The sequence below is a fragment of the Notechis scutatus genome, chromosome 3 (assembly GCF_049901735.1).
Source record: "Notechis scutatus isolate UNSWTSFEM ecotype Mainland chromosome 3, rNotScu1.2, whole genome shotgun sequence".
Classification (NCBI taxonomy): domain Eukaryota; kingdom Metazoa; phylum Chordata; class Lepidosauria; order Squamata; family Elapidae; genus Notechis; species Notechis scutatus.
Window position 1 is genome coordinate 20606993 of NC_142011.1, and position 15703 is coordinate 20622695.

Consider the following 15703-nt stretch of genomic DNA (forward strand, 5'->3'; position numbering starts at 1 on the left):
CTGTTCTTATTCAACAGTCAGAAAAGGGGACATGAAAGTCATATACACTTCATCATTTTTGCTTATCATAGCCAATGGTAGCCACTCACCACCCTTGGCTGATCTTGAAGATGGTAAGCAGGGTCAAACTTGATTCATACTTGAAGCCCCTGAGATACCCATTGTTGCTGGCAGGGAAAGCCACAACCATCCTGAAATAAAATAACAACAAATCATTTATTGTTACGATTACATATATAGGCATGTACGGAGAGTCACCAGGAGTCCTGCCTGACCCAACAAATCTTTAATTTGGCTTTTTAAACTTATGGTTATTCTTAGCTATCGAGGTGTGTACTGAAAGTGAAGCTCAAAAAAAGTCAAGCTGAGGTGAAAAGGGAGGACTATCACTACAAACATTTGCCCACAAGTGTTTCTCACCTGCTCTAGATAAAGATAATGTGGAATGTGGAAAAAAAATTGTGCATAATGAGTTCCATTATTCTGAAAATGTTGCCACTAGTAAGAGACACAGTATCTACTAATTCATGGAAACTAGTGAAAACTAACCTCCTATCTCACACAGTTCAAAAATAATTTAAAAGAGATCTAGAACAAAATATTTTTGAAAGAAATATTGTTAGGAAGACAGACTAGAGAATACATTACACCCTGCAAAGTGAATGAGAAGTTGAATTATCTAGAATGCCTATATTAAACAAATTTAAGAAAATATATAATGGCCTGGAATAATGAAAAGATTCAGCTTTATTTGGGCTGGAATCTCATTTTTAGCATGTTTTGGTGTACTAATCCACAGTCAAGATTTCAGATGAAAATGCTGTTCAGTGCTGATGCCACCCACGCTATGTACAGGACTCTATCAATTAAAAGTATTTGGCACAAAGGTGCCAGAAATAATTGTTTTACCCACAACTATGCCGGTCTATTACAAGAGCAATGAACTCCCACACAGGAACAATGCCACAATTAGGTTGTCTAACCACACTCCCTGCCTTTCACTTTTTCAGAACCTGATGCATTGGTTATTCGATTGTAGGAAACTGGTATGTTTATGTCATTGTGATGGCCAGCCTATTAACCTAGAGGCTGTGCATAGTTCTATAGATAAACAGGAAAGATAACCGGTGTGAAAAATAAAAAAGGTGATATACAAGCTCTCTGCATCACGATATATTATGCTTAAATATATTTTTCAACTCGAATGGGTTTTTTAAAAAGTTTTTTTTTTTGAAGAAAAGTGATTAAGCAATAGAAAACTAAGTCCATCTCATAATATAATATGATTAACTTTTAGCCAGTGAAAGTTGTCCACAGTTGAAAACTGGCCATATGCAGAAATATGCTGGGTTGAATTCAGTACATGGCCCAAAGTATGAAAGCTTATAAACTCTAAGGATAATATGTTGCAGGAGTTCTTCATGGAAAACACCAAGATTTGCAATGCTATGGACTTTGCAATTTTACCCCAGTTTTGTTTTATATGTTGTTGAATGGATACCTTATTAGCCATAACAAGAAAATGGAAGACTCAGATCTTGCCAGGGTGTTGTCCTTAGGAATTTTAATTCATCCTTGACATTAGCACAATTCAAACAGTTCTTTCAATGTTTCAGATTTCCACTTTATTAAAAATGGAAAGTTAAGGATGAGTTAAAAAAGAGGAAGAAAAAATGAGACAAGGCGACTTTATATTGACCCAGATGATGATGAATGATTAGAAATCCAAGAAATTTACTGAATAAGCTCATGGATAGCATGGAAAAGAAACTTTCTTATGAGCTCTTATAAAGTTCACGTATTGTAAGACACGATACTCAAGACTGATTTCGTAACCTTTTCTGAAACAGCTGTCATCTCATTTTGGAATAAGTACTAGAGATTCAAGTCACCAAGGGATAGGTTTTGACATTTTGATAAATTGATGCTTAAAATAATAATCAAAAACTACAACCTTTCTATAGAAAAATAGGTCTGAAAGGGATCTCAGAGATTTTCTAGTCCAATCCCCTGTTCAAGGCAGGAGAGCTTATACCATCCCAGTTAAATGATTGTCCAGTCTATTTTTGAAAACCTCCAGTGATGGACCACCCACAACTCCGGGAGACAAGCTATTCCATTAATTAATTGATATAATCATATATAATTCTATATAACATTAGAAAATGTATTATCTAGAACAGGGTTGAACTGTGGAATCCGTGGTGCTCTCTGAGCTTGGTTATTTACATGCAGACATTTCATTACTTGATTAGGTAACATCATCAATGCTTGTTAGGTAGATAATGAAACATCAAAACATCTGCAAACAAATAACCCAGCTCAGAGAGCATCAAGGATTCCATAGTTCAATCCTGTTCTACTGTAGATAATACATTTTCTAATGTTATATAGGATTATATAAGATTGCATCATATTATGGACTCATAAACAACTTAAATCCATTATTCTTTGTCTTACATATAGAAACACTAGAAAACTTTTTGTGGTCGTCTTTGTGATATTTTTCAGCAGTTAAGAATGGCTATCACATTACTTTTAACTTGTCTTTCCTCAAAGCTGAAAATGTCTCTCAGTCTCTATGTAGGAAACTTGGTTTCCAATTCTCCAACTCCTTTGTTCCAGTTGATCTCAATCTTGCTTAAGATGTATTCAGACATGGACATAATACTTCAGACAGGGTGTGACTAATTCATTCATACATGCATAGATACATACATAAATACGTACTCATTTTTGTATTTCTTTGCTGGGTAAGCAAAGTTACACAAAGAACAGAAGCAGAGTAAGAGTAGTGAGAAAAAGTTGCATAAAATAAGGAAAGTCCAATTTACACCAACATCATTCACTATATACCTTTCTTTTATGCAAACCATTCTTGCTTCTACCTCTTCCACCTAACTGAATAAAGTGGAAATGTGGATCCAATATTAGCGTTGAAAGTTAATGAACCATTTCAATGAACAGCAAGTTACAATTATCACTAATATTACAGTAGCAGTATTCCAATATATCTTATAAAGCCAATTGAGGAACACATTTTTCGTTGTTTGCTTGTTTCCAGCTACCAAAAAGGTCATGGAGATGTCACTAGTTAAGAAGTGACATTTTTATGGCAACCTCTTTTCCACTTGCATATTGGCAGATTCATAAATTAATTTAAGGTTATCTTCATGGGGGTCAAGAATACAAACTCCAGAGTTGCATACATCACTGTACTAATTGTTTTAAATAAATATACACCTTACTAATTTCTAAACATAGGTTTGTTTTTCTTTTAAAATGAATGCATAAATAACAAGCTTCATAAAGTTTATGCAATTGTTTAGTAACAGTACTATCATACTGAATCTTGCAAATAGTGGTTTGGCAGCTCAAACATGCATGAAGAGCAAACTGCTAAGTGAGACAATGCAACAGTTCTATTCTCAGCCTTAAGATGTCACTAGCAGACTTGACCTACAGGTTCTCACTTTTCCAGTAGCTTGGAGGCCACAAAAAGAAGAGGAAGCTTTTATGTTGCTTTTAACACTTCTCCTACTTCCTATATTGAAGACAGACAAGAAGTTCTTGTCAACTGAGTTATCTTACAGGGCTCTTTAAATCCACCCAATTCTACAGGCCTTCTCTATTTGGCACCGTTTTCAGCTAATCTAAAAATAAATGTGAAAACTATTTCCCCTCCAGAACAAATGAAAGATAAAACATAAGAAAGGACTTGAAGTCCACCAAAGTAAGAGGAAAAGAATACAACAATTCTACGGTATGGATGCATTACACAATTGCAAAGATTAATAAATATTTCTTATGCAGGACTCTTGTTATATTAAACAAGGAAGAGGAACTTTTTAAAACTGAGGTCATCTTTTCTTTTCTCTACCTGTCTCTTTTAAGTACTTCAAGGATTGAAGTACTTGGCTAATGTGACCCAAAATATCTCCAACATATTTTTAATGAGATAGAAATGCATATATATTGTGATGACCCGGGGTGAGATAAAAAAGCAACCAAGTCACAAAAACAGGTGAAGTCCTTTTAATTCCTTCAACTTGGCTTTAAAGGTCCAATTATCATTGGCTAGAGAAAAAACTCCCCCACAAAGAGTTGTGAAAAGGAAGAACTTCTGTTCAAACTCAAAATACATATAAATTATAAATAGAAAAAAACAACACAAACCACACTGAAAAATTAAAGAGATAAGGCAGGATAAGGGCTTGAAGATGTCCACAGATATCAAAATACGCACACTGGGAAGGACAGATAAAAACTGACAATAGAAATATTTTCACGCTTTGCTTCCAGCACTAGCCCATGCACAGTTTGTCCTTTTAAACAGTCCTCACAGCTGCAGCCCGTGAAGGGAATCAAGGCCCTTTCCTCCCCTGTAGACCACACCATTCATGTTTCTCTCTTATCTGGTCCTCCCTATGTGCCCTAGGATGAAAAGGGAATGGGCCTGGGCCTTCCTCTGAATGCCCAGCCAGCCTGTGCCCTTCCCCAGCCTCCTCCACAACATCCAGAGCCACACCTCCCACTCCCTATTGGCTGTTCCTCCTCTCTCTCTCTCTCTCTCTCTCTCTCTCTCTCTCTCCCTCCCCCCCTCCCTCCCTCCCTCCCTCCCCTCTCTCTCTCTGAGTCAGACTCCAACAGGGGCATGACATATATGGCCTTTAGTAATATTCACAAACTGTAGTCTACCTTTTGTTGGGATTCTTGAGTGTGGTCTTCATATTTTTATATTGATTTCATTATGTAAGACTATGCTCTATGCTAAAGGTATCATTTGCCTGGGGAATAAACCATCAAACAAAATTATTGTGAATAAAGTTATCTAAACATAGACTGACAATTTTCTGCATTATTTCTTGCATTGTTCCATGATCATTTTTAATTTGATTAACATTAGCCAATTTACATTTCTAACAGGAATGCATTGCACTATATATAACTTTATAAGGTTGCAAGATATGCTTCAGTACGCTTTTCATACTATATAACACTGTGCTGGGATGAATATTTTGTATTACAAAGGTTCCAGATATTCAGAATAACAGTCTGGGAACTGCTCTAGTCAAAATTAGAACACGCAATGCCATCTTCCTGCCATCAAGTATCTTGGACTACAGCAATCACCCATTAGCTTCAGCTATAAACTGTCCTTTTGATTAAACCTTTCCACTTTTTTTAAAGGTATGGTTCCTGTTTCCTAGGACTCTGTGAAGCTTCAAACAAATTATCCCTTTGAATGGATTCACTCAGCCAAATTGGTCCTTTCAATTGACTCAGTGATTCTGGGGAGTTTTGAGCATGCACACAGATACACTTTTTTTCAGAGTGATGATTCAAATCCAACTGACTCAACATAAACATGTAAATTGACTTGATTCATCAAAGTAAATCTTAAGTGATCATCACACCCTATTAATCATACAGTAAAAATATGTTTTGATTTGATCATAAACTAAAAAAAGGTCAGACCAAGGTTTAAGAGACCTTTGGAAAAGTAGCCTCTGAGTTGTTTATTTTTAGAATATTCTATTTTTCAAAAATGGGATCCCAGATTTTTGCAAAGTAAAGAACTAGTCCCTGACCTTTATAAGATTGCTTTTGGCCCCATATTGATTGCCTCTGCATTTTTAAAAAAAGAAGTGACTAATGATTTCAACTCATAGTTTTATTTGGAAATGCATCCACCTATTCCAAAGAGAGAGGGAGAGAAAGAATGCTAAAATGGAGTGGGGTAAAATATCTAGGTGGGCTAGGGAAGTGAAATGGAGACCAATCTCATAAATATTCCTTTTGATAAATACAGATCAGCCTTCAACCTTTTCTTACAGGGAAGCTTCTTGGTGGCAGTGGATCAATTATGCAGCACTTGAGAAGAAATACTTATTAAAATGGCTTCATGGTCCAGGACAAAACACAAGAAAAAAACAAGCATTCATCAACAAGTATTTATACAATAACTATAAATAAATTGCCTGGAATCTTCAGTCAAGGTTCAGACCCAGACATGGAAGTAAGATAGCTTAGGTTGCTCTCTGGATAACTTTTTATGGTTCATGGAGGGGGACATTATGCCTCTCTTATAGTCCTTTAAGACTTCTCAGCAGCTTTTGAATGCATCGACTACAATATCTTACCAGGCTGCACAAAGAATTTGGAGGTCTTGTCTTATAGTAGTTCTGCTCTTTTCTCACCTACTCCATCATCTTTTACTATTTATATTTGCTGTCAGGATGAATATGATTGTTTTGTTTTTATTTCCTCTACATTTTATTTTTTAATCTTATCATGAATCTTTTCACTTTTCTCCCCACAACTTATACATTGCTGAGAGTCATGAGACTGTGACTGGAGATAAACACACATAACCTATACTTATAAATGATTCCTCTCACATAGAGTTTTGCAGATCTTATTAACAGCTTCAACACATACCTTTAAAAAAGAACTTTATTGAGACTGGAATAGCCGAGTGTTTACAGTAGGGAAGTGTTTATGGTAGGGAACGCATGGGGAACAAATTTGTTTTTACAGACATTGGTGGGGGAACAAATTATTCTCTGTCTCTGGATGTTTGGTGTAACCAGACACTGCAACAGCTATCACTGATTAATTCAAGGTCCTGCTTCCATTTTGAAACCCACTTTATAAAAGTTCAACCTCCCAGAAGAAAGATCATGCTTAATTTTTGCAATTCTTAACAAAAGCTTCACTCACTGCAAAGTCTGCCAAATTCAAACATTTCCACCATCTCTCATAACCATTTTGATTGGTTCTAATAAAAGTATTATCTTAGGTGGTAACAACACCTAGGTAGCTTTGATTATATTGGGAAGTTAAGCAGGAGTGGGTGGGGTTAGTAATTGACTAGGAGCTGCAAGGAGTTGCTAGGACCAAAGACTGAGAAATAAAAACTAAAGCAAATCTAGAACACAAGTACATAGACAGAGATGTTACAGAGAGAAGGGAAAATGTTGGCAAGGTTATACTGACAGTGAGCTTGCAACTTCAACATTTTAAAGAGGGTGTGTTAGGCCTAATTTGTAGCACAGTTTATTGTCACTGAACTAAAAATATATATGGTGCTAGATCATTCAAATTGTTCATTAGATGGCAGCATAAAAATACAATCTAGAGGTTTTTTTCTGCCATCAAATGATTGTTCTGATTTTTTTCAGCACATATAATTTCAGTGGAAATTATATTTACCAATGATTTCTCAATCATCAGTGTGTTTTGATGCTCAGAAGGATGGGTGATTGACAGGTATAATCCACAAGAGAATACATGGGCCTTCTTTCGTATTTGCATACATCTCAGTATGTTTTTTACACATTGCAGTAGTTTCTCTTTTGAGCTCTGTTTTACAGGTCTCTTTTGCCCAAACTAATGCCATCAGCTATCAAGGAAAGAGAAAAAAGAAGAGTTATTTTACACCTAACACCCATGACAATCCCAAAATGCAAACTAATGCATCGATTGAAAATTGCCGTTACAGGACCTCTTCCCCACCTGGTGGCAAGCTCATAAAGTATCACACCAATTTTCCCATCTCTCTGCTTCTCTAGCCCCGTCGAGCAACTAGCAAAAACATTACCAATATAAAAATTGGCTTTCAAATTCTGTTAACAGGTTTTTCTCTGTGGAAAAAAAATGAGCCATGCAGTATATGTTAGTATACCTGTAAAATAATGCACACTTTCCTCAGGGTATTTTCATGCAAATCATTATCTACTTAGTCGACTGGCAGACTTTTCTATCAGTTGTTAATTTTTCAGCACTTCTGAACTTTATTTTAGTTTGAGCTACATTACATGCTAACATACTCTATTCCACCTTTGTTTTAACTGTGTCATTTCAACTTTAGGGCACAATCTTATGGCTGCTGACTATGTTCAGAAAGTGTTCTTCCCAGAAAAGAATCATAGCTGTAGTTATTTCCATCCATAACGAGGGAGAGAAAGAACTATTGTTACTCTAGGTGAAGTTGCTCCTTGGCTAATTGGACTATTTGACTCATTGGTGCAGACATGATTAAAAGACCAACTGATTTGCACTCCCTGTCCAATTACAGATTGGGCCCACCCAGTTCATGATAGTTCCACTGCTTAGTTTGTGCTGATTCACTGAACAAACTAATCCTTTTGCTATTCAGTCCTGGTATGATGAAAGCAGTTTTGCAAATAATAGAGGTGATAACAGTTTGAGAATATGAGGGGGGGTGGGGGAAGGCAGACTTTATTTTCCCATTCAAATTTTTTTTTTTCTTTTCCCTGTAAGAGAATGCATTTGCTCTATAAACAGAATGGCTCATTTTTAAGTCATGAACTACATCAGTATTGTATTTAATATATTTACACCCAGTAAGCAAGTTTATTACTGAATTTCTACAGTATTCAGTAAGTCAGGAGTAGGTGATCAGATGTTCGGCACATAATTGATAGGTTAGTGAAATACAGATAGTCTTTGAGTTAGGACCACAATTGGCAGGATTTCTGCTATTAAATAACAATGTTACTGAGTCATGCTTGACTTTACCTATTATTACCACCATTGATAGATGAATCACTGCAGTTGTTAAGTGAATCACATGGTCAGTAAGCGAATTTGGTTTTCCCCATTGACTTTGCTTGCAGGAAGCTAGCTAGGAAGGTCACAAATGGTGATCATTGACATTAAATATATGTTGGCTGAATTTTGCCTGAATTTTGATCGGGTTTGGGGAATGCTGTGATGGTCCTAAGTGTGAAGATGGGTCATGTCACTTTTTGCAGTGCCATTGTAACTGAAGAACTGTCCCTAAATGAATGGTTGTAAGTTGAGGACTACCTATAGTCTAAAACGAGTGTGAAACTTGATTGTGTCATGTGACGTACTGTGAGGTACCTTCATATTTTTTTGCCTGTGTGTGACACATTTGGCCTGCAGGCCGCCAGTTTGATAGGCCTGGTCTAAAACCATGTTTATTTAGCTTGACATCTTTAAGACTGTGGACTTCAATTCCCAGAATTCCCCAGCCAGCCTAGCTTAAAGTTGCTAAAGTTGAGAAACACTGGCTTTAAAATATCTGAAAGGCACCAGTTACCATTCGTTGCAACCTTTCCTCACTGCCAAACAATTAGTACTTATGCACCTATCCTTGAGTCAGCAGGAAACTCCACCAGCATCAAACTTGCTGTATTCATTGCCAATCTTTGTTTTGTCTTTCAGTCAGTGTCAGCCACCTGACTTCCCTCTCAATACTGGGGTGCAAGACCAATCAATTGATCCCTGAAGCTGGGGTGTAAAAAAAAAAACCACTTTAGCACTGATACAACTAACTGACTATCTCACTCATGGATTAGGGACAAGATTATTTATTTACTGGGTTTATATGGCTGTCCATATGACATACTGGTATCATGAATCTGGACAGCTCACAATATTAAAATATATATATACAAACATATAAAAAAGCTGCAAAACAACGGCAAAGCCATGCTCCAGTGCTCAACATGTCCAAGCAATGGGTTTCATCCCACTTCTAAGGTTCGAGGCTTGAGCACAGAGCCATATTTTCAGAGACTGAGGGGGAAGCCAACAAGGATGCGGCCAATCTGATCTCTGATTTCCATGATGGAAAATGCTTTCTTCCTGAGTTCCACCAGTCAAAACCCCTTGGTTCACAGGACCCATCAGGCAAACTCAGGCAGAGCAAAATGGTTTCCAGGGTAAGTGGATTAGAGATTGCCATGACTCATTTAAAGTCAGGAAGGAAATCTTCCCAAGGGCCATTTTCAGATCAGGATAGCCACAGATACTGTACTGCAGTATGAGGTACTACTGTAGTTATTGTCTAGTGAAGAAGTCAAGATGGCAGAACTGCCTCCCTCCATTTTATATGTATCTTGCAGAGTTAAAAGGGTGGGGCTTGCCTTATACCATCACTCCCTCAATCTTGATTTTTTTAATCCCTTCTCAGATGTCCCTAACATAATTGAAATATTTCAAAACATTCTAATAGCAACAATAGTTTGATTATTTTCATAATCAGCTCCATGGAAATTCAACCCCCCCCCCTTTTTTTTTCAAGGTAAGCCATTTCAGGAATTAGAGAATAAATCAGTATTCCCACATGCTCAATTCTGTGACATTCCACAAACTGCAATATATATTTAAATGCAATATAAGTATGAGTTGTACCTTTGCAATTATTCATACGTGGCATCTTCCACATGTCAAAAATATAGCCAGTCCAAATTAAACACACATCTACATTTTTTGTGAATATGAGGAACCTCTTTCATTTGTGGGGATCAATAGTTCCCACTTCAAAAACTATGGCTGAAGAGATCAACCATTGATAATTTCTCCCTTTATCTCTTTGTTTGCAGCTTGGAATGCCACTGATACTTCCTTTGTCTTTGTAATTGTTTTAATTAGCCACTCAGCAGGAGCCCCTGACAGTACTTTTGATAGAGCATTATGGTCAACACAGCAGGATGGAGCAGGCTGTTAGCGTGAAACATAGACATTATGGCAAGCTTAATTTCTTTGTGTTAAATTCATTTTCTCCCCTCTTTTTTGTTTTGTCCCCATTCCTCTGACCTGGGGGAGGGGAAGGGTCTTTTTTTGTCACATTTATATTAAACTTTGTGGCTCACATATGGAAGGTTTCCTCCCCATTTTTAAATATTGGCCTGGGAAATCTTTGAAGAAGATACACTTTGTTGATTGTATTCCATATTGGCAAATTGCCTTCTCAGTGATGGTTTGGGACGATGTGTGTGTTTTTTTCCCATATCTTTTTGGAAGAGGCTCTCTGTGTACTGTTTGTTCTCACAGCACATCCTTCTTTTGTAAATAAGAATCTGCTCATTCAATTATGATGCAGATCCAGAGGACTTAACAGTAAACTTTGCAATGGGCTGTCCTTTCCAGACAATTCCTTCACTTAACAATGCACAAAAGGTTGCCAATATCCATGTGGTCCTAGCATTTTAAAAGAGATTTCAGAAAATCGAAAATCAGTTGGCTTTCTTTCAGTATCAGGAAATGAAAACTGAAAAACAAAATGCAGATGTGCTTCTTGGAGAGGAATTTTATACGTATTTTAGAATATAAATGGCACACATTTAGCTGAAAAGCAGTTTGATTATCTCAACCCAGCTGTATCCTCAGTATTCATAAAAACACCAACTTTATTAACCAGAAATATAAAATGTTATTTTGCCACCTTCAAACTGAGCTATAAAGTTCATTGTGTTTTATGCACTACCTTGTTGACCTGTTTGTTGACTTTTAGTGATAAGGAGTCTTTCAACGTCAGCTCTAATGTGCCACAAAATGATACTGCTTATGCTTAAGATAGCTGTTTGAGTTGGAGGAGAGTATTATATGTGTATTGAAAAACCAGATGTCTGGCATTTATAAAATTGTTGACTTTCCATATTAGCATTTTTACTCTGGCTAACCTAGATTGGCTTAAATTTATAAATGAGAACAAGTTTTTTAAAAAGTGAAAAGTTTGAGATAAGTGGCATGTTTCACCAGGCTTAGGGTACAGCTTAAATTAATGTGTAGATCACTTGATACCCAACTTTCCAAAAGGTTCATTTATTTTTATAATACTTTCAGATTTCCTTCCCCACACCCCCAAGAACAGACTTTTAATGATGTGAAGTCTCCCAAAGTCTCAAGTCGGTCGGGGTTATTAACCGAATCAACAATATTAATAATTAGTCAGCTAAAAGATTTATACATAATCAGCAGCTAGCCCTAATTTCTAATTACGACGCCAGTGTAGTTATTAGATATGGGAATGGTACACAAATCCTGACTTTGCAAGATTTAAAAAGAGCGACTTGGCATATTTTGGGCTTTATGGGTTACTTCTGCATGCAAGGCAAGAGATTTGTGATTGGACCTCCTAGATCCTCTTCAAGTTTGTTAAAGAAAAGTTGGATTGCCTGTGTATCTGCTGAGCAGGAGGGATGTATGTAATCTGGGATCAAAGACTTTGGGTGGAGGGAGACTTAACGTTCTCCTGTGCTGATTCTTTTAATACAAATTCCCCCTTGCTCCAGAATTACTTTCAGTTGCACGAAAGAAATATATATCTAATCCTATTCAAATTATTTTCTTGTTTATTTGTTTGGTGGAAATGTTTGATGGAAATCTATGGAAGCTCTGTAATCAAAACGTAGCCTTTATAGGCTAGTTTAAATCCATGGATAATTCCTCTTAGTTTTTTTGGGGGGTGTCAACCTGCAATTCAGGTGGGCATGGGGTCCCCAAAAAGTTGAGTGTGACCCCAGGAGTCCTTCTAAGTTTTGCCACAGAATTTTTTTAAAAAAATTCGTAAGTGGGAAAACTTTGTTCTCTCTAAAATCTCTTTGTGGTAGCATTTCGAGTTTGGATATGGCCAAGTGTTTGACCCAGTTTGTCTGTGAGGTGAACTAATGTCCTGCAAATGTCCTAGTATCATCCCAACCTTCACTTGATTTTCTCCCTCTACCTCAATTTGGGCAGGACTTTAAAGCAAAATGAGTGTCTTAAAACAAGTCTTAAAGCGGGTGTAACCAACACATAGCCTGTAGGTTGTATGCAGTCTTGGACACTTTAGTAATGTAGCCCCACAATAGCAAAAGCATTTAGACTTATATACCATGTCACAGTGCCTTACAGCCCTCTTTAAGCAGTTTAAGCAGATTGCCCCCAACAATCTGGTTCCTCATTTTACCGACCTCAGAAGGATGGGTGTCTGAGTCAACCTTAAGCCGGTGAGAATCGAACTGCTGAACTGCTGGCAGCCGTCAGTCAGCACAGTTAGCCTGCAGTACTGTATTCTAACCACTGTACCACCATAGCTCTCAAGATTGTAAACTTTTAATATTGCGTGATTTATGCACATTAACTATATTATACATTTTATATACTGCCCAGGACAATTCCTTTTCACTCAGTGCAGTCCAGGCAAGCCAAAAGATTGGACACCCATTGCTTAGAGCATCAATGTCTTTCTTCGAGTCCTCTAGCTCTACATCACAAAATCAGGGTAAAGTCCTAGCCCTCTTTGTCAGGGTTTCTTTAAGGGGCAACAATTACTTTAGAAATCACACTTGGGGAAAGAAGGGAGCACTCCTATACATTAGTTCAAAATTTGAACATGATTCATGGGAAAAATGTGTATGATGCAGAAGTAGGATCAAATGTGCATGCCTTATCTGTGGATATTTTTTGTCATATTTCCACAGGTGCAGCCCCTGCAACCCTCTTGCGTCCTGCCTGTCTGCCTCTCTATCACCTTCAGAAATAGTATGTGCTCTTTTATGTGCAACTCCAACATATTTATAGTCCATGGTTCACTGCACATGAGCATCCATGTGGAATCCATGCCACCTAGATATCATAAAATCACAATGATTACATCTAAAACACGGGCAGATACACTAGTACTCACAACTTTTAGCCTTAAAGCCCCCGGGTTACTATCCAAAGGGAAACAAAAAATTGAAACTCCATCAGGTCACCTGGGACTGAAACATTCAATGTGTAACACATACATTCTTGCTGGTATGTGTGGCTGGTTTGTAATGTGTGAACAACTGGTTATAATGGCAGATGATTATTTTCTACTTTTCATTTTAAAATAGATGGTGAAATGTTGACATATGAGGAACAAATATCACAAGGTCAAGGGGTGATGCAAATATGTGTGAAAAGGCTAATCCCAAAGGTTCTGTTCTCCTGAAGTACCCATTGTTTTATGTACTCATAACCCTGAAAAAACCCATAAAGTTTCTGTTCTTAAATCCCTTTGAGCTTCCCATTTCCAGGAAATCACATTCATAACTCACTTCCCAAAAATGAATGATTTAAATTATTTCAGTTTTTGATCTTTTACCACACTTTGAAATTAGCTTTCCCATTCTCAATAGCACTTGAATGCAATAAAATATCGAATCATTAGTTTTGGATCAACAAGCATTTAGAATTTCATGACACTGACTTATTTAACACAATGATATTAATGGAAGAAAGATACTAGCCTTCTGCTGTGTTGTTGGAACAGTATAATGTAAGGTAGTATACTACCAATTCAATCAACATCTGGGATGGACAATGATGTCATTGGCAGTATGCCACCCAGGAGTGCTATTATGTTCATACCACTATTAGTCTGTGGAGAGCCATGGATGCTACAGCTAATGGGATTTGGAAAGCACCAGGTTGAAGAAAGCTGTTACAAGCAGAAGGGGGAGAAAGGGATGAGAAGATTAATAAAGAAAATAGGAACACAATATGGTGCATTTATGTTCCTCTTTTTCAGATATGGAAATGCATCTTTATGGGACTTCCACTTTATGAGAATTCCATATTTCATGTTCAAACTCAATGGAAAAATCAGGGAGGATATCCACCAAACACATTTCTAGCAGCCTTCAATATTGTCAGGAAATGTAAGACCACTGTTTCCCATTCCTCAGTCAGCATGACTCCTGAGTTTGTTTATTTATTTATTCATATTTCGTATTTCTTAACTGCCCATATCCCTCAGAGATTTATAGTTGTGGGATTTATAGTTCAAAGCAGTTAGGCAGGATTGCTATGTGGGATTGCAGGACTGCATCAATTAAATGAGAGATGGGAAGAGGTGAATTTAATGTGACATTACCAGTGGGGTTTCACCAGACTGCCTTACTTATAAACTAATGTTGTTGAGTTCTTGGATGAGAAGTGAAATGTCTTCAAAGAAAAACCAGAAAGTCCAGTTACCTCTTGAACAAAGCAACTTTGGGATTGTTGAATATGATTTACACAAGGTTAAATTTCTCTAACTTATACATTCTCAGGTTCACTTACCAATTTATTGATTTATTTTAAATATGTATGAATCCTCCTTTAAAAAAAGACTTTTAAGGTGGATGGACAGAAGATAGACAGTTTGGTCTAGTGGTTAAGGCACCAGGCTAGAAAGCAGGAGACCATGAGTTCAAGTTCTGTCTTAGCCATGGAAGTGACAATGAGTGACTTTGGGCCAGTTACTCTCTCTCAACCCAACCCACCTGTTGTGGGTAAACTAAGAGGAGAAACGTGCATTGGATAAGTTTGCTACCTTAAGTTATTTCTAAAAATAATTAAAAGGCAGGATACAAGTAAATAAATAGACAAAACCTACAGAAAACAAATGTATAAAACAAAACATTCTCAAACACACACACACACACACACAGACAGACACACACACAAAGTGAGACAGAGATCAAATGGTTCAAAAACAAAAAACAAAGGATTAAAATGTCATCTTTAGAAGACCCTCGCCATTTCTGTAAAATTGTTACTAATGATTCTCAGCATTTTAGAGAAGAGATGCCACATATACTAAAGACAGTGGGAAAGCATTTTTAATCAAACTATTCAAAATCAGATTTTAAGGCCCAAGAAGCCCAAGAAAACTTAAATTATGCTTTTGACACAGCTGATTCTACCTTAACTCGGTCACACCAGACATTTGATAGATTGCACCCTGAGAGTCTCTACGTGCAACAAGCTTTATATCTGCAGGTTTTTTTTTAAATGGGGATAACATGTTGTGGTGGTTTCATGGGCCTGATGGTATTTATGAAAAGGTCACAATGAGGGCTGGCCATGTATCTTCCAAAGACCTGTACCACAAAGGCCCCAGTGCATGCTGGGCTAAGGGAATCCTATGCAA